At 40.6% G+C, this 19,118-nt stretch overlaps 1 long non-coding RNA gene across 3 annotated transcripts; it reads left to right on the forward strand.

Annotated features, from left to right (window-relative positions):
- The first annotated feature begins 1,314 nt into the window (after positions 1–1,314).
- LOC110591648 lies at positions 1,315–18,887 on the forward strand. 3 transcript variants are annotated; one of them, XR_002481040.1, is made up of 3 exons: positions 1,315–1,659; positions 3,089–3,180; positions 18,819–18,887. It is a non-coding gene; the product is annotated as an uncharacterized LOC110591648 (long non-coding RNA). The 3 variants fall into 3 exon arrangements; XR_002481041.1 differs by lacking the exon at positions 1,315–1,659 and adding an exon at positions 1,817–1,898 and having other exon boundaries at positions 3,092–3,180; XR_002481042.1 differs by lacking the exon at positions 1,315–1,659 and adding an exon at positions 1,833–1,898.
- Positions 18,888–19,118: the final 231 nt, after the last annotated feature.

A 19,118-nucleotide genomic window follows, 5' to 3' on the forward strand; every position in this document is an offset into this window, starting at 1 on the left:
GTGGCCCAAACTCTAAAGAGACCAGAGTTTTACTGTTCTTAGAATAAAGCTAGATTTTAACTCAATGAAGCATCTATCACAAGGTGATCTGAGGTAGTAGGTACCAGAATGAACCAGATGATTACTCTGCCCACCCAGATTGTCTGTAGGACAATTCAGATTTCAGTTGATACTGGGGCAACCTAATATTATATATTTAAAAATTAATATTATGTGTTTAATATTCAATACTATGTTCTTCCAGATGGGAAACAATATGAAGAGCACCTCCTAAAGTCTGAAGGATTCTTTACATCTAATCAAACGTCTTGATCTTCCTTCTAATTTACAGTAAATGCGGGAGCTAGAGAAAAGGTTAAATGATATCAGGAGGAATAAAAGGTCAAACAAATGGAGAGAGCAGAACCCTCTGTCAGCTAACTGTCCTAGACTCTCCAAAAAGTTAATGCCATGAAAACAAAAAAATGTGTGTGGGGGGGGAGGGGGAGTTGTTCTGCATTAAAAGAGAGGAACATAACAAGTGCAATGCATGAATCTTCATTGGACTATCTTTCTACAAAACCAATGTATAAGACATCTTTTGACAACTGGAGAAATTTGCATATGGGCTAGATATCAGGTTATATTATCACATTATTAAGTTTCTTAGATATGATTAAGTTTCTTATGCGGTTGCAAAGAAGGATGTCTGTCTTTATACTTAGGAAATGCAGGCTGAAATATTTAGGCGAGAGAAAAGGGTTAACACTTACTCAACCTTGGAGTTAAGTACTTGGGTGCTCCCTGAACTATTCTTTCAACTTTCCACGTGGTGATGCTGGAGCCAAGCTGTTCACAGGCCCACAGCCAAGCGGCCTGAATGGGGAACTGTTTTCAGAGGGCACTATGCCAGCGGTGTCGGGAGAGGAGAGGAAACATTATTTCTGGATTAATTCAACCACCTCCACCCAAGACCGGCACGACCAGAAGAACCCAGACAGCAACACCCAGCTCCCACGCCTAAAAGCCTCACCACTTCTTCCAGTTAGTGAAGACTCTGGGTAGGACAGACTTTGAGTTCTCCAGACCAAAGAAGAGTTTCGAGATGAATTCCCCGAAAGCAAGCGACTTCCTGGGACTCCTGTTCATACACCAGACCATTGTAACCTGACGTGTCCACCCGCCACCGCTTCATTCTCCATCGATTCTAGAAGAACGCACATTTCTTCTGAGATATGGAACTTGCCGAGGTTTCTTCTCTCCTTAACAGCTCTTTGCGGACTCTAACAAGTAAATCCCTCCAGGACTGCCTCGAGGCCGTGAATTTACGCCGCTAGTAAACAGGGCAAAATCCTGGCCAGAGGTCCGTCACTAAGTTGCCCAGCCTCTGCGAGCCCCAAATGTAAAATGCATACGGTACTCGGAACGCCAGGTGACGGCGAGGAGCGACGGAGCGCGCCCGGGAGAGTGCGTACGGCTGCGGGCCGAGTGGGGCCGCGCTCGCCGGGGCTCAGGGCCCGCGCGTGCGTGCGAGCGAGCAAGGGGCTCCCGGGCCTCGGCGCGTGGTCTGCGCGCGCCCGGCCGTGCGTGCGGCTGCGGGAGGCTGCGTGTGCGCGCGGGGCGGCAGCATCGGCAGCCCGCCAGCCGCTGTCGGAGCAGGCTTCGTGCCGCGCGCGGGAGGTGAGTGCCAGGCGGGGTCGCTGGGGGCGATCCGAAAGCCTTGGAGACCCCAGGGCTGGGTGGCGGGCTTGGCCTTGGGACTGGCTTCTCCCTGGACGGCACTGCCGGGGCGGCGAGGCCGGGAGGCGGGCAGGGCGGTGCCGCCCACTCCGGCCCTCTCCCAGAGCGCGGCCGGGGTGGCGCCGGAGCAGCCGCGCCCAGGGGCTCCGGCCTCGGCGACGATTAGCTGCCGGATCCCGGTGAGCGGGGAGGAACGGGACCCGGTGGGGCCCTGGGCGACGTTGAGGGGCGCAGGGACGCGTGGCGGGCCCAGGCCGCGCCTGCAAGGAGCACGCTGTCCTGCCTGCTCTCCCTTAGGGCGCAGCCCCCGGATCCCCGTCTCCCTGGGCCGCCCTGGCGACAAACTCGGGGAGCAGCCCGGGGCGCGTTGGCCGCGACTGCCGGGGGGAGAGGAGGGGACGGTGTCTCGGTTTTGGTGGATTTCCCAGCAGGCCCGGGGCGAACGCACTCCCAAGGCGTTGGGGAGGGCCTGGGAATCGGATTGTGGGAGGGTTCTTCTTCATCGGGAGGGATTGTAAGGAATATGGACCCAAGGAGGAGAAGGGGCGAATTGGGCAGAGAGAAAAGGAAACCCCAAGGAGCTAGGGCTGTAAGAGGCGATCTTAACGGCATACAGGCATTTTAAAAGAAATCTGAAAGGTGCAATGGAGCCTCACTTTTCCAAGCAGTAAGGAATGATGCGTTGCATTCCGTATTTCCTTCTCTTCCACTCCTCACTGTTGGACTAAGAGGGAGATTTGCAAGGCAGAAATGGGAGTTTTTTTCCCCTCTGTATTTTGCACATAGTACCAATGTTTAGAACGTGCTGCTTTGTCAGGAAAAGCTAGTAGCAAGGAACAGATTACCAAACCATATCTTTTTTTCTGTTTTCAGACGTAAGGAAGATTTGAGTTTGCAGTCTTCAACTGAGAATAAGTTTGTGTTTTAGCTTTCCCCAGGTGTCTTGGAGGGATGTAGGGAGCTGAGTTTGTGCTCTCAGAATGTGTTGATACCTGATAAAAGCGCATCTGAACTTTTATCAGTCTAGAGAAGGGAGCTATTTATTAAGAGATAAGAGTCAAACATTTTTTTCTTCTAGACTAGAAGGTTCATTCAAATGAATGGTCATTGGGTAATTCCAGCCATGAAAATAAAGCCTGTTACCAAAACAGTGGCCAAATTATAATTCCAGAGCGGATGCATGAGGTGATTTAAAAGCAAGGAGGAAGAAGAGAGGACCAAAGCTTTTCCAAAAATGAGGAGAATGTTGATGTATAATAATTTGCTCCTTAGCAGCTTGCTGGGTATAGAGCATTGATTTTAGATGTCATATTGCTTGATGGTGTTGAGTTATGACTTAGATGTATTCTTTTTCTGTTCTTTTGCTCAGTAGTTCACAGCAAATCTTTTAATTAAGCATGGAGTATGGAAAACAGCAGAAAAACTTCTGCTAGTGCTTTAGTCTCATCTGAAATTCTATGGGTAAGTTCATCTTATTTTAATTTAGAAATTATCCTGACTGGTTAAAATTGACTGTAATAGTCTCCTTTATAAGATTCTAAGGATCATTTACACAGCTACAAATTCTGTTGTATATTCTGGTATATCTTTTTTCCCTGAAGGATTTGAGGGTTGTAAGAGTTAAGCTTTACTAAACCATTTTGGATGATACATGTATTTCTAAAAATTGGATTATTATTAAAATACCATGATAACTCAGGAAAAATTAACTATGTAAACTTAATTTGGTGGCCATATTCAACCTCAGACTCCACTCTCTTTAGTCCTTTTTTTTTTTTTTTTTAATTTATTTGATAGAGACAGACACAGCGAGAGAGGGAACACAAGCAGGGGCAAAGGGAGAGGAAGAAGCAGGCTTCCAGCTGAGCAGGGAGCCTGATGCAGGGCTCGATCCCAGGGCCCTGGGATCATGACCTGAGCTGAAGGCAGACGCTTTAACAAGTGAGCCATCCAGGCGCCCCTCACTCTCTTTATTCCTAAGAAAATACTCCAGTGGATACTTTTTCCTCTGTTCATATCCCTTGAAATGATTTGCCTTCTCTCTGTGCCCAGTCTGCAGCTCTGTTCTTTCCCCCATTGGGTGATACAGGTAGAATCCCATTTGAGAAAGTGCCTTTATCCCATTCGCAACCATATAATGTCGAGGCCAAATACACTTTTCTTTTGCAGTTCTAAAAGTTGTCATTGCTCATCCCTGCTCATTGTGTGGTGACCACACTGTACAACTTCATGAATGAGGTCAAATGTGGGGAGTCAAATAGGATGCTCTTAAATGGCCTTGTACAGCAGATGCATTCAAAAGTTGCAGTTCATTTGACAGCATTTCTTCTGCAAATATCTCTTTTGGGACTGAGAACAATGGTTTTATTTCTGTAAAAAGTTGCCTGTTATTAATACTGATTTGCTTTTGGCACCAGAGTTTTTGGTACATTGTGAATTAGATGAGAGGGGACGGTGAGGGTATGTGCAGGAAGCATAGTGATTTGTAGGAAGTTTGTCTAAACGAGGGGAAGATGAAGATGAAGCCACGGAACATCCCAACGGTGAGGCCCTGAGACATTGCCTGATGGCTAGGGAGATAACTTGTAACCCCTGAAGCTCTGAGAAGTGAGGGAGTAAAGCCAGAAAGCTAGAGTAGATTATTAATTTTTCATTCTATGTGTTTCTGACCCTGAATTAGTCAGGACGCCAGGCCTTTTGTTGTCCCCGTAGAGCATCCATAGCCTAGCTTAATACTATTCAGCCCTGTCTACCCTCCGGGAACCATGTTATATGGGAACATGTTACCACCACTAGGATCCCCCCTTCAGTAATAAGGAAACACAGAGAAGAAAGATTTTAGGAGATTGAGATTTTCTTTTTTTTTTTTTCTTTTTTCTTTTTTTTTAGTAGGCTCCTTGCCCAGTGTAGGGCTTGAACTCATGACCCTGAGATCAAGAGTCACATGCTCTACTGACTGAGCCAGCCAGGCACCCCAGGAAATTGAGATTTTCTTGCTTTTCTAAGGTATGCCATTTCATGGGGCTAGAACTACACCTCCAGACCAGCAGCCTGTTTGGTAAAGTTTTTTGGAGCATAGCCACATCTATTTGCTTAATATAGTCTATAGCTCCATTTTTACTACAAAGACAGAATCAGGTGGCTGGGATAGAGGCTGTATGGCCCACAAAGAAAATGTTTGCTATCTGCACTTTTATTAAAAAAAATTTTTTTTGCCACTCCTGGACTAGAACATAGAATTCTGCTAAACTCCCAAGCTGTGCGTTTTGTACAGGCATTTTTAAGTTAGCATAAAGAAGCACTATATTTGGCTCCTATTTTGTAACAGACTTTGTTTTCAAGGATGGAGATACCCCCTTTCTAAGAGAAAAAATTCTTATCAACTCTTCTCAATGTTAAATAGTTCTTTTCTCTAAACTGGTAATAGGTTCTGTAATGTGCATTTTTATCAAGCATCTGCACATTCTGAGAGTGCAAAGTCAGCTCGCTGCCATGGACCCTGACCACACATTTAGAGACACTTGAGCAGGGAGGTCTCCCTCCCATCTTCTCCAGGTGGGCTTTACCCATAATGTTCAGTCTGAGCCTTGGAGTCCTCAACCTTCCTCCATGCTCTACATGGTGTCAACAACTTGAGGGCAAGGCAGGGTTCCTTTTCCCCATGGTGGTCCCAGCCTCTAACACAGGTCTGGCATGTCGAATGAAAAAATGATAACTAAGGAAAAGGTAATTGGTGACTTAGCCTGACAGATAAGAATGACAAAGATATGTAATATTCCTAACCTAGGGCAACAATGAGAAGAGATATTAACTAGAGCAGCTTCCCCTGTTCTTTTCCTCCAATGGGTAAAACTGTTTATAACAAAACAGAGACAGGAAGCCCAGCTTTCAAGCCAGCCTTCCTGCTGTTCTGCCTGACTTGTGTGATCTTTGCTCTGCTCCAGTTTTCCTAGCTTCTCTCCAGACCCAGTCATCTTGTTGCCTCTTCCCCCAGGCTGTTCTATCATATGGCTCTTTCAGACTGCTCACCCCTGAGTGCAGAGGTATGTCCACTTTTGCTCTGTTTGGGTGTTTTGGTCAGTATCGTATTCTCACAGTCCAGCACAAGCCCAAAAGTGTATGTTGAACACATGACTGGCTATGGAGAACACATGGGACATGAGGGATCAGCCAGTTTTGAAACCAGTGAGGCACCGTCTTTGGGCTCACTTGTCCACTTTTTTCAGAAAGACCATTCAGTGCCCTGCCCTCTTCAGAGAAACTTAATTCTTGTGAATTATCTAAGGCTTCCCTTGATCTTCAGGTGAAGGAACCTTTTGAATATGGAGATGAGTTAGTCAGACAAGTGCTCTGAATCTCTGCTGGCTCCTGATGGTCATTGCCTTTGTGTTGGAGTGTTTGCTAATTTTTACTGAAGCTCAGTAATTTATTCAGGGTTATCTGGAATATAAACTCATTAATGTTATTCTTCTCAGCAGTTCCTCTTTTTCTGAAAAGTGTATGTGAAGGGAACACTAGTTGGATCTTGTCTGGATGAGAATTAGAAAGAGCATGATCTGCTTGGAAATTGAACGGTATTTGCACATAGGATTCCTCCTTTTTTTAAGTTTCTGGGTTAGCTTTGACAGCTCTTCACCCTGAGGAAGATCAGAGGTGCTGCCTATGTGGAAGAAAGCATGAAGATGCCAGCGAGATTAACACAAATTAAGGAAGGTGCCTAGTGGGGCGTGGTTGTGGAGCCCACTCAGGATGAGGAGTCTGGGATTCCCAGCCCTGCTTGCAGGCTGTGAGACCCTGACTCATGATCAGGTCTCCATGTCTCAGTCTCCTCAACTGGAAAATAAATGCTATGGTAGTAGTGCATACCTCATAGATTATTTTAACCAACAAATAGTGGAAGTATGGAGAGTACTTCCTACAGTGCCAGGACCAAGCAGGGGCTTTTGCTAAAAGTATGCAGAGAGGGGAATATGAAGAAATTGGATAAAGTAGAAAGCAAGGGTTTTTTTTTTAACATTAACTTTGTTTGCCCCGACAGAGTAAAGCGTATCTCATTTTTAAGTGTTACTAAATTCGGCAAGTATAGCGGTTCCAGTTCATCCATGCAGTAAATAAAATTTGATTCTCTATTGTATGTCCAGCTGTGCTTCAGAGTAAGAGGGAGGAGTGTAAGCTTTATCAAATAGGCACAATCCTTAAAATAATTTGGTGCCACTCGAATATTTCACACCTCAGTTTGAAAAGGTTAATGTATTTTGTAGTTCTCCACCAGATGCCAGAAATACCCATCGTAGGACTTTTGAGAGTTCCAATCACTCCCAGTTACGGGAAGATCAGGGGGCGGGAGGAAGATCACAAGAGAGGGGAGCTTGTGTGGAAGAGGAACTGAGAAATGTTGCATTTGGCATGTGAACCTCTACTCGTAGTTCCTGTGGGCTTATATGTTCAGGGTGGCAAAACGTTAGCAACTTTAAGATGCTAGAGGAAACATCATCTTTGGATTCTGAAAGGAAGCTTATCGGGGCGCCCGGCTGGCTCAGTCAGTAGAGCATGTGACTCTTTTTTTTTTTTTTTAAAGATTTTTTATTTATTTATTTGCGAGAGAGAGAATGAGAGACAGAGAGCATGAGAGGGAGGAGGGTCAGAGGGAGAAGCAGACTCCCTGCCGAGCAGGGAGCCCGATGCAGGACTCGATCCTGGGACTCCAGGATCATGACCCGAGCCCAAGGCAGTCGCTTAACCATCTGAGCCACCCAGGCGCCCGAGCATGTGACTCTTGATCTCAGGGTCATGAGTTCAAGCCCTACGTTGGGTGTGGAGTCTACTAAAAAAAAAAAAAAAGAAAGAAAACTTACTGATTTGGAGGGAGAATGTGGATAAACTAGGATTTATTTGCATGTCCATATGTGCTGTAGACCATATGGTATCCTATAAGAGACATTGGGAGCTGCTGCAAGGTCTGTAAATGGAACAAATGTAAGCAAATAAGAATACGTTAGAGGACCATGTAGTGGACTTTAATAAATAAAAATAGCAGTGCCATCTACTTAGTTCTTACTGCATGCCAGACCCATCCTAAATGTTGAACATGTGTTATTTCATGAAACGGAGTTTCTGATTCACTGCGATCAGATGGGGTTGGGCCTAAGGCTCTGCATTTCTAGCAAGCTCCCAGGTGGTGCCCAGGCACTGTACTTGGAATAGTGAGGTCTAAAGCGGCACACTGGAATCACCTAGAAAACTTTAAAGATACTGCCGCAGGAGCCTCACTGCCCTCTGCAACTCTAATTCAGTTAGTCCCGGGTACAGCCGGGCTTCCAGAGGTTTTCGAGTTCTCCGAGAGCTTATAATAGACAGCCAAGTTTAGGAACCACTGGGTCCAGAAAGAAAAGGGAAGAGAGAGGTAGTGGCCAGGCATCACTGGTTTTGTTTGTTTCTAATATAAACAGAGGAGGTCAGAATGGTAGAGTTTTATATTGCTTTGTTTATGAATTAATATGTTCAGTTGCAGAGGGAGCTAGTAGGGGAATTTTCTTCAGGAGGTGTATTGATATGTGTATGTCTCCCTCTATAAAGAATAGGACATGACTGATGTGTGTAATTATGATTTGTACTAAACTCAGTGTGCACAGGGCCTTGTTGGGGCTATTAGGATTTCTACCCTTTGCACTACTGTTCTTTTATGTGGAAGAAGAGTCATAATTTGCACAACTGATGGTACTTTTATAATTATCTTTAATGATAGCACACATTTTCTCCTTCAGTGATCCTAAATCTAGTATGCCTAGGCTTAGAATTTTATTGAAATGTGGTTTTTGGTGGGGTTTTTTGTTTTGTTTTGTTTTGTTTTTTGCTTTTTCATGTCTGGACCTCTTAAAATGAACATGATCAGAATTAGGATAGCCTATTAGAAGAAGGCTTTGTATCATGAGAGAGCTGAGGAAAAGTAAGCATAATCTAACAGATTCAGGAGTTTGCTTTTGGATTCAATTTATTCGTGGGGATCTTTTCTTAATATATTGAATGGGTAAAAGCACATTACCAGAGCATTTGTGCAGCATTCAGATATCCACCTAGCACCTACTGTGTGCAAGGCCTTTTCCCTCACAAACCTCAGATTCTTGGGAAGGGAACAGACAATAGACAGTAGAAAATCCGGGTGGGTTAACTGCCGAGAGGAGAATAATGAGGGGTGTGATAGAAAGTGTGGGCCCGGGAAGGGGTCAGGGAAGGACTTGCCTAAGTGACATTTTGCTGGGATCTGAAGCAGGAGAAGGAGCCAGCCTTTTTAGCAACCAGCTTTTGAGTTAGAGAGACAGCAAGTGCAGACTCCCCGAGGGAGGGAAAGTTTGACACAGTCAGGGCTCAAAAACGAAGCCATTATGGCCAAAATAGGGGTGGGAGGAGACATGGCAGCGATGAGATGGGGGGCTTATGTATTCCTGAGAGACAGATGGGATAGATAGATTTTCTTCAAAAAATGTTAAGATTGTTACCCTTAAGCTTTCATTGTCTTTGTGCTTTGTTTTTGCATTCACAATTCTCTAATGAACATATATTAGACTTGTACTTAAAGGAGTTTTATATATTTTTTTAAATAATTGAATTTTATTTCCCTTCGCAGAAAATAAGCAACATTTTTGTACCCCAGGAAAGAATTTCAGGTTATTTTGGCTTAAATAATTGTACCATTGTAATAATTCTTCTGTTTCTCTGGAGTCCTTGCATTTGGACTGATCCCTCCAACCACCTTCCCAGTCCCCCAATTTCCTAGTGTCCAGCATGTTTTTAAAGATATATTTATTTATTTTAGAGCTGGGGGTAGTGCGCAAGTGAGGGGACGGGTAGAGGGAGAGATTCTCAAGCAGATTCTCTGCTGAGCACAGACTCCAACTCTGGGCTCCATCTCAGGACCCTGAGATCATGACCTGAGCTGAAATCAAGAATCAGATGCTTAACTGACTGAGCCACCTAGGCGCCCCATAGTTCCCAGCATATTTTTGATGCAAAATAAGAAGGTCTGTATCTGCATAAATTATTAGTTATCATTTTTTAAAAAGATTTTATTTATTGGAGATAGAGCAATTACCGGGCGGGGGAGAGGCAGAGGGAGAGGGAGAAGCAGGCTCCCTGCTGAGCAGGGAGCCCAATGCAGGGCTTGATCCCAGGATCTTGGGATCACTACCTGAGCTGAAGGCAGATGCTTAACTGACTGAGCCACCCAGGCACCCCATTTATTATTGTTTTTTCCTGTTGTTAATAATTCATGTTTTAGGTTTTGAGAGGGAGAATTTTGAGTCTTTCTGTGTAAAGATGGTAAGGTTGTGGTGCTGCTTTACTGTTTCAAGGTTCGATGGTCATGAGAAATTAAAACCACTCGAGCAACTCTGGTCAGTAGGCATGTAGCAGATTCCCTGGGATAGGAAGGATAGTGCCAAGAACATGAGATTTGGAGTCCTGTTTGATTTTGTCTCTACCACTTACAGGCCTGTGACTTTGGGCAAGTTATTGACTCTCCCTGAGCCTTAGTTTCCTCACCTATTCAATGCAAACAATAAAGATTTCAAAAGTGCCTTTATTCGTGGGATGTCTTGAAGATTACATGAGTTAGTGCCTGGTAGCAGTTCCCAGTGCTCTCACCACAGCTGGGCATCTAGGGCCAGCATGTCATGTAGACACCTGCCAACATTGATTGTGCACAGTAACCAAACAGAACGACTGATTGGATTGCCAAACTGTTTTAACTTTCTTTTTTTTAAGCATAACATGCAAAAAAAAAAAGTGCAGATTAGGAAATGAATTATCACAGTGAACACACCTGTAGGCACCATCCAGGTCAAGAAATAGAACGTGGCCAGCACCTGGGAAAGTCCCCTCTGGCCCCTACCTATTATATTCCCTACTTGTCTCCAGGGGTTACCAGTGTCCTTGGTCATCTTTGACACCATAGATTACTTTTTCCTGCTTTTCAGCTTTGTGTAAATGGAATCATAGTGTCTAGTCTTCTTGTGTCTGGCTTCTTTAGCTCCACATTGTGTTTGAGAGACTCTCTAGAATGTCACATGAGGTTGTAGTTTGTTCATTTCCATTTTGTATAAGGCACTGTTATATAAATTTGTTTCTCCCTTGTACCATGGTTGTTTCCAGGTTGGGGTTATCATGGATAGTGTGCTGTTACGAACTTTCTTGAACATTTTTTGGTGTTCCTATTTACATATTGTTGAGTATTCTACCTAGGACTGGGAGTTGCTACATCGCAGGGTACATGTTTCTTCAGCTTTAGTGGAATAACACTAAAAACTTTGCCAAAAAAAATTGAACCAGTTTGTACAATTTTTTTTAACTCCAAACTACTGCTTAAATTTTTATTTATTAATTCACCAAAATTAGTTTATTAATTCAGTGACTACAAAGATGATCGAGGACAGGATTTTCCAAAGTGTAGAGTTCAGTCCTTGCCAGAGGCACTGAAAATTAAAAAAGGTTCTTCAGATAAATTTGAGAAACATTGCAGAATATATCCCTTTCTCAGAGAATGTACATTAGCATATTAAAAACTGAGGAGCCCTCCATTAAGAAATACTAATTTAAGTTTATTTGAATGATTTCCTTTTTTTTTTTTTTTTTTTTTTTGTCCCTGGAGCCCTTTTGAGGGCTCTGTAACACTTATGGATAAGATAGATGCAGCCCTCTTTGGCTCCCAGAAAGTTCTGGTGTTAATAACTGAAATGCAGATTTCTTCTCTGAGGATGGAGGTTTCATTTGATGGTTAAAGCTTTGGAAGCAGCCAACCTGTTTTGTCTCTGGAGGTTTTCTGGGCTTTTCTATTATTTGAGATGTTTCTTCAGTTGTTGTGGATCAACCACCAAATCGACAAGTAATTACTGGTGGCCTGCTGTGCACCAGCATCATGCTAGATTTGTGGGATAGAGAAGATTATTTGTTTAAAGTAAATTATTTAGAATCTAGTCGGTGCCTGTACATTTAGTTAAAATAATCACAAGTTCATCTTTTATAAAGTAGAAATCATTTTAAAATTATAAATATAACTTCTTCACAGTGATAAATGACATTATTAGTCAGTAATAAAATAGTGGTGTATTTTCCTGTTGGGCCTTTTTATATTTTTCTATTCATCAACGTTTTAGATTCTATCTGCCCCTCTCCTGGGACATGCGATTTAGAACAGTGTCGGGGTTCATGGCCTTCCTAAGGAGGCTTGTGCTAGGAGAACTGCTGCTCTGTGCCCCCACTGTCAGGGTATGAGCCAGTCCCAAGTCTCAGGCCAGGCCAGTTTGATTCCTGTGACGTCATAGTGGGTCCACATTTATCCACACACCTGAGTGACACTTTAACTTCAGAAACTACCGAGTGTACTGACTGAATAGTCCATGTTCCCACAGAAACCCCATGGTAACTGAATTGGTATTGTGGTACTTGGTTTATAGCTGAAAAAAGATGCTTTTGAGAAATTAAGTCACTTCCCCAAAGTCACACAACCATTAAATATTACAGCCAAGATTTAGGTGGGCCATTTAACTCTGATATCCAAGCGTTTTTATTATGCTTTTTTCCCCTGTTTTGATAAATTTTAAATACAAAGAAAACTAAAAATAGAAGAGAATGCCTATATTTCCATCACCCTGAATTAACAGATGCTAATACTTTATCATATTTGTGGCTAGTCTTCTCTTTCCCCTTTTCACCGCATGCCCCTTTCATTCTTCCACAGTGACACCCACACTGCTGAGTGTGGGAGGAATTCCTGCAGTTTCTTTAAAAGATAATTTTGTGGGGAGGCTCCTGGGTGGCTCAGTTGGTTGAGGGCTGACTGACTCAGGTCATGATCTTGGGAGACCTGCATCAGGCTCCCCGCTCAGCAGGTAGTCTGCTTCTCCCTCCCCCCTCTGCCTCCTCCTCCCTCTGCTCCCTCGAGCACGCGCTCGCTCTCTCTCTCTCTCTCTCTCTCTCTCTCTCTCTCTGTCTCTCTCAAATAAATAAAATCTTTGGAGAGAAAAAAAAGTTTTGTTTGCATAGCTGCTTCTGAAACCTCACTGTTTCTTGGGTGCTGTTTAAAACTACTTATATAAATGGTATTACATGTGTATTTGATTTTTCAACTTGTATATTTTACTCAACATTTTATTTTTTAATACTATCCAAATTGATGCTCTGTGTATAAATCTAGTTCATTTCTTTTAACTGTCTTGTAGGATTCCTTTGGAAGACAGTACCAGGTTTTATTGATTTATTATCTTATGGATAGACATTTTGGATAGACATTTAAGTTGCCTCAGATTATCTGTTTTCATAGCCCCATAGTGAGCGTGCTTGCACATATCTCCATGTGTGTACACATATGAGAGTTTTTCTAGGATGTAGTCCCAGGAAAGGAAAGTCCAGTTTTCAGTTTACTAGATGTAACCATATTGCTTACCTACCAAAGGGGCGGTAATGGTGCACTTCAACCCACAAGGTGTGACAGATAGCATTTACTCCAATACCTGATTAATAATAAACTTTTTAATATTTCCTGATGGGTTAAAAATTTGGTATCTGACTTTAATTTGCATTTCCCTGATCACTAGTGAGTTTGACCCTCTTTTCATATTTATTGGCCTTTCTGATTTCCTCTTCTGTGAACTTTTTATTCACGTGTCACCTATTTTCTTTTTGATTTGTAAGCTTTACATAAACTTTATATAAACAAAGAATAACAGATTATTACAAATATATACTATATAACATAGTGAAGATTCTGGATACCAGTCCTTTGTTTCACTTGTAAATATCTTCTCTGAGTCTGTGGCTCACCTTTTAATTTGCCTTGTCCTATAAGCTTTATATTTTAATGTTACCTAGTGTATTTCTCCTCTTTTTTATGGGATATGCTTTTTGTAACTTGTTTACAAAGGCTTTCCCAACACATAGGTTCACAGATATATTCTGCTATATTTTTCTATAATAGTTTTAGTTTTGCTTTTTAAAATTCTCATATCTACCTGAATTTTATTTTGAAAATAAATATGAATATGGTTTTACTTTAGCCACATTTATTCCAAAACCATTTATTGGATCTTTTCCCCATTGGTTTGTGATGCAGCTTCTGCCATTTTTCAGGTCCCAGTGTATATGTCGATCTGCCTCCAGTCTTGGCGCTATTCAGCTGTTTAATCTTTCTGCTACTCTGTTTTAATCACGATATAATTTACAAAGTAATATAACCAAGTAATGTTAGCTCTTCAGTACGATTTGATAACACCCAGCCCACTCCCAGCTTCATTCTTTGTGTTCAAAATTGTGTTGCTTATTCCTAGATCATTAAATTCCTTTCATAATCCTATGAATTTATTGATTAATTTGGGAAAGTGGAATCTTTACTTTTGAGTTTTCTTATCCCTGAATATGTGTCTCTTGTTTATTCACTTTTTTTTTTTAAATTTTAATTCTTCAGAAAAGATTTTTACCTTTCCACATCAGGGCCCTGCACATTTTTTGTTAGCTTTATTTGACACTGTAGTTTTTGTTGGTGCTGTGTTTGTCCTTAGATTTTTGGTTTTTTAAATGTTTTGGATATATATGAGCTCATATCCAACATCTTGGTAAACCTGTTCTTATCTGTTGTCTTTTTCCCTTTGAGTTTTCTCTGTAGAAAATCATGGCAGGTTTTCCTCTCTTCCTTAACAATTTTTACATCTTATTTCCTCTTCTTGTTTTAGTGGCAGTAACACTCTCTAAAACAGCACTGGATGGTAGAGGCAATAATGGGCATCCTTGTCTTTTTACTGACTTTAATAGAAATATTTCTAAAGTTTCATCGTAAGTTTGCTACAGTTTCTCTAACAGATTAGATACTTCCCTTCTATTCCTAATGTTTGTTTTTCAAATAATCTTCCTTTTTTTTTTTTTGTTTTTCATTGTTTTCCGCGTTATCTTTGTTATTCCTTCTGTTTTCTTGTTTCTGTAATAACATTGGAATTATTCTTTTAACTTCTTGAGCTAAGTAGTCAGCTCATTTATTTTCAATCTTTTTTTTTAAAAAAATATTATTCATTATGCTTAAAAGTCTGCATGCTGTATCATTCTATATATGTGACATATTCTGGTTTGGCAAAGCTATAGGGATGAAAAACAGATCAGTGGTTGCCTGGAGGTTCAGGGAAGGATTGATTAAGGGACATTAGTAGATTTTTGTTGTGATGGAATTGACTCATATCTTGATTGTGCTGGTGGTTACATGTTCAGAACAGTAAAATAAAAAGGGTGAATTTTATTGTATGTAAATTATATACCAGTTTAAAAAAATCAAGTGGATACAAAAAATGCATATAAGATAATTCTACTTCTGAAAGTGTGTATTGTTTTAAAAGGTTATGAGTTTTCTGTAAGGACTGCATTAGTTACATCCAGTGTGTTTTTATATGTACCACTTTAAAATGGGGAGGGAAAAATTTTTATTTTCATTGTTTTGAATTTTAATGTATTCAAGTGTTTTGAGAATCAAATTAATGTAAGAACGATATAACTTACAAAGTAATATAACCAAGTAATGTTATTTAAGTAATATAACAAAGAAATATCAAGTAATATAAGAAAGGGATGCTCTCGGGGAGCCTGGGTGGCTCCGTCAGTTAAGCGTCTATTTTTGGCTCAGGTCATGATCCCAGGGTCCTGTGATGAAGCCCTGCATTGACCTCCTTGCTCAGTGGGGAGTCTGCTTCTTCCTCTCCCTCTACCCCTCCCCCCAGCTCGTGCTCTCTCTCGCTTTATCTCAAATAAATAAAATCTTAAAAAAAAAGGGATGCTCTCACCCCTTTTCTGATCTACCCCATTCCTCCCTACCCATTGTATGTGTCTTTCCATTGTTTTTCTCATACACACACAAATATACATATTTTTTCTCTTCCTTTTTTTTTTTAAGATTTATTTATTTATTTGAGAGAGAGAGAGCAGGGGCCCCAGAGGGAGAGGGAGGGGGAGAGAATCTCAGGCAGACTCCCCGTGGAGCAAGAATCCTGATGTGGGGCTTGATCTCACGACCCTGAAATCATGACCTGAGCCAAAATCCAGAGTCAGGTGCTTAACAGACTGAGCCACCCAGGTGCCCCTTTTCTCTTCCTTTTAACACAAAAGTTAGCACATTATAAACGTTCTAGATCTTCCTTCTCCATTTAATGTATTCTAAAAATCTTTCATGGTCAGTACGTAGAAAACATCTTCGTTCTTTTTTTAAACATCTGTATAGTATTCCATTGTGTGGATGTATCATTGTTTATGTAAGTAATCCCTTATTGATCCCTTGGGTTATTTCTAATCATTTACTATTATAATGTTGTAGCTAATAACAATAAAACGTCTTATCATTTTAGACATATACGGCTGTGCCTAAAATAATTTCCAGGATCAAAATTACTGAGAAAAGAGTAAAGTATTTGTAATTTGTGTAAGTATGTCCAAATTGCCCTCCAGAGAGTTATTACCGTTTCCTGTTCCACCATAAATGAATGAGAGTGGGAATTTGTTTTCTTAACTCTCTTTAGTTTTTATTACTGAAATATTTTAAAAGTAAATACAGGTATCTTGACTTTCTACTCCTAAATACATACTCCTAGAAATAGGAAAATTTTTAAAATTTTATTTTTAAGAGCTTTATTAAGGTATGACTTACATACCATAAAATTAATTCTTTTTTTTTTTTTAAAGATTTTATTTATTTTTCAACAGAGAGAGAGAGACAGCAAGAGAGGAAACGCAAGCAGGGGGAGTGGGAGAGGGAGAAGCAGGCCTCCTGCCGAGCAGGGAGCCCCATGTGGAGCTCGATCCCAGGACCCTGGGATCATGACCTGAGCCGAGGGCAGACGCTTAACGACTGAGCCACCCAGGCGCCCAAATTATTTCATTTTAATTGTAATTCAGTGATTTTTACTAAATTTACAGAGATCTGCAACCATCACCAAATCAAATTTTAAAATATTTCCATTACCCCAAAATGATTCTTTATCTCCATTTGCAGCCAGTTACTTATGCCACCCCCAGGCAACCACTAACTTACTGTCTATAGATTTGCCTTTTCTGGATATTTCCCATTTATAGAGTCACATATATATGGTTTTTTGTTTCAGGCTTCTTTTACTTAGCTTAATGTTTTTTTAGGTTCATCCATGTTCTGAGTTTTTTTTTTTTTTTTAAGATTCTATTTATTTATTTTGAAAGAGAGAGCGTAAGCAGGGGGAGGGGCAGAGGCAGAGGGAGAGAGAGAATCCCAATCAGACTCCATGCTGAGCATGGAGCCCAACACAGGGCTTAATCCCACAACCCCGAGATCATGACCTGAGCCGAAATCAAGAGTCAGACACTTAACAGACTGAGCCACCCAGGGCCCCCATGTTCTGAATTCTTGAAAACTGGTATGTTACAGCCTGTATCAGTACTTTGTTTCTTTTTGTAGCTGAATAGTATTCTATTGTGTAGCTATACCACATTTATTTACCCAGTTAATAGCCTGTTGTAGCCTGTTAACATTATCACACCTAAACAGATTAATAATCCTCCTGGCATCACCTAATACTTAGGTTGTATTCAGATCTCTCCAGGATCCAGTCCAGGACCATACACTGCAATTTGTGTGTCCTTAAATCTTTTTTAATCTACAGCTCTCCCTTTTTTCATGGTACTAACTAGCTAAAGACACCATGCTAGCTGACAATCCTAGCTCTTGGATTTCTTTGAATGTTGCTTGTGGTGTTCCTTAGCTTGTTCTTCTATTCTATTTTGTGTAAATTTTGATTAAATTCCAGTTAACATTTTTGGCTAGGATTCATCAGAGATAATATTGTCATTTCATATTGTGTCATCTCCTTAGGAGATAAATAGTATGTGTTTGTTCTGTCATTTATAATGCTAACATTGATAATTAGCAGTATAATTCCTCCAATGTAAAGCTTATATTGTTTCAGTCCTTGTGAGTAAAAGTTTATCTTTGTGGTGTTACTTTGGTACCACACAGATGTCCAACTCCTTATTAATCTTCCCTTTGATGATTAAAACACTGATTAATAATCATTGCCTGAATTCATAATTTCATGAGAAGTTGCAAAATTATAGTTTTCTTATTCTGTCACTGTACCTACATTTAAAATTGGCATTTTTCTGTAAAAAGGAGTTTTCCCTCTTTAATTAGAGCTATTTGTCTCCCCTGAACTATAGATCATTCTTTAAAGCAGAAAAAAATACAAGCTTGTCTTCCCTGCCCCAAACCAACAGTTTTCAGTTAAGGAGTTGATGTAATAGTGCCTCACTGAAATGTAGTAAATTGATCTTACTCAGTTGCACATATTGTACACTTTCCAATATGGTATTCTCTTTAAATTTATGGATTAAACAGAAATTGTGTGTGTAAGGATGTTGAGTTTCCAAACAAGTTTTTTTTGTTTATGTGTTTTTCAAGTTATGTTTTTGTTATAATTATATTGTGGTCAAATAATGTGGCCTCTGTTAAATTGAGGTATGTTTTTGTTTTTTGGTTTTTTTTCTTTAAGTAGTCTCTGCACCCAGTGTGGGTCTTGAACTCCCAACCCTGAGATCGAGTTGCATGCTCTATCAACTGAGCTAGCCAGGCACTCCTGTTAAATTGAGTTTTAAAAATTCTTGAAATGTCTTATATAGCCTAACATGATCAATTTTTTAATAAATGTTTCATGTGATTTTGAAACGAATATTACTATTCTATTAAACCAAATTTGTTAATATTATTTGAAACATGCATATCCTTATTTTTGGCCTGCTGATGTATTATTTAGGGGGATTTGTTAAAAACCTTCCATTAGGATTATAGATTTTTCTATTTGTACTCATACTTTTCAGAGTTTGCTTTATATTTTTTTGAGGCTATGTTTTTATGTTTATATAGCTTCATGACTGTTAAATGATCTTATTTGATGGCTGCTTTTATTAGTAGCAAAATCTTCTTGTTCTTTTTGAATGCTGTTCATTTAAAATATGTGACATTAGTATTTAATTGCAGCAGCCTTCTGATTGGCATTTTCCTGATATGTTTTCTTATTTACTAATTTTAAAACCTTTGTGTTGTTTTGTTTTAGGCATGTGTCTTATAAGCAGTATAATGGCAGAATTTTAAGCCAATTTGAGAATCTCTTGTCTTTTAGTAGGTGAGTGTATATTTACTCTGACAGTACATTTATATTTACTTCTTTTTTTACTTTTTAAAACTTCTTATTTTTTTAGAGCGGGGGTGGGGGTAGAGGCAGAGGGAGAGGGAGAGAGAATCTCAGGCAGGATCCACACCCAGGGCAGAGCCTGATGCAGGGCTTGATCTCATGACCTTGAGATCATGACCTGAGCCAAAACCAAGAGTCAGATGCCCAATCGACTAAGCCACC

Source organism: Neomonachus schauinslandi, chromosome 1, assembly GCF_002201575.2.
Source record: "Neomonachus schauinslandi chromosome 1, ASM220157v2, whole genome shotgun sequence".
NCBI lineage: Eukaryota > Metazoa > Chordata > Mammalia > Carnivora > Phocidae > Neomonachus > Neomonachus schauinslandi.